Source organism: Dermacentor silvarum, chromosome 11 (assembly GCF_013339745.2).
Source record: "Dermacentor silvarum isolate Dsil-2018 chromosome 11, BIME_Dsil_1.4, whole genome shotgun sequence".
Taxonomy (NCBI): domain Eukaryota; kingdom Metazoa; phylum Arthropoda; class Arachnida; order Ixodida; family Ixodidae; genus Dermacentor; species Dermacentor silvarum.
Window position 1 is genome coordinate 45,555,120 of NC_051164.1, and position 1,047 is coordinate 45,556,166.

Here is a 1,047-nt window from a genome sequence, read left to right on the forward strand (position 1 = left end):
TTTGGTTTGAAGTTACCATGCGTAAAATCTGCCATAGCAGGGTTCGCACTCAGACTCGCACACTGAAGGTACACCTCCGGCGTACTAAGGAATATAAGTATATGGACACGTACACATGTTTATCTTTCGCCGATGGCCGCTTTCCACGGCTAACAAATGTTAAACGTTATTGCTCGGCGCAGGACGCGCCTGTATCGGAAGTTTCTAGAACGTTATCGATGCTTCTTTTCGTTGCCTGTTTTCACCGACGCTATGTTATCTGATGTGTGTGACCGATGCGAATTGTCTAGAACTTTTGGAAGACACGCGGGCATCAGGGATTAATCTGGAACCTTCGATGACTCAGGTATAAAAGCCGACGCGTCGCGCCGCTGATCAGATTTTCGACGACCGCCGACTGTGTTCGCCGCTATCGTTGTGCTTTGAGTGTAGCTTGCTTTTGTGGGCACAGGTTCGCCAATAAACAACCAGTTTCGTCATACACAGTTTTACGACTGTTTTCACCGTCACTACTACGTGACATCTGGTGGAGGTACTAGTTCCTTCGTGCACCGAACGCCCCCGCAAAGCCGCGACCCAAGCCCGAAACCGGAGGATGAGACCAACGTCGCCAAGGAACAGCGAGCTAGCCGTAGGCAGCAAGGACTTCTGCCGGAGTACGGACTTCTTTCCGAAAAGACCACTGCAATCAAGGCCAAGTCAACAACCAGAATGGCAGCACCAGCGTCCCCCATCCTGCTGCAACAACCTCGGGAGCCACCGACCTTTCGTGGATCATCGGCTGAAGAACCTGAAACCTGGTTGGGGACGTATGAGAGGACCGCGACATTCAACAAATGGAGCGACGACGACAAGCTGCGCCATGTTACTTCTCGCTTGAAGACGGCGCCAGAACTGGTTGAGAATAGGGAGCGTGCACTAACAACCTGGGACCTCTCGAGCCGCACACTGGGTTTTCACGAGCGTCCAAGAAAAGATGCAGCCTGGTTGAAACCCACGAGCGTCGTCCGTAGTAGATAACGGAGCTCGGCCTTGTTGGGGAAGACT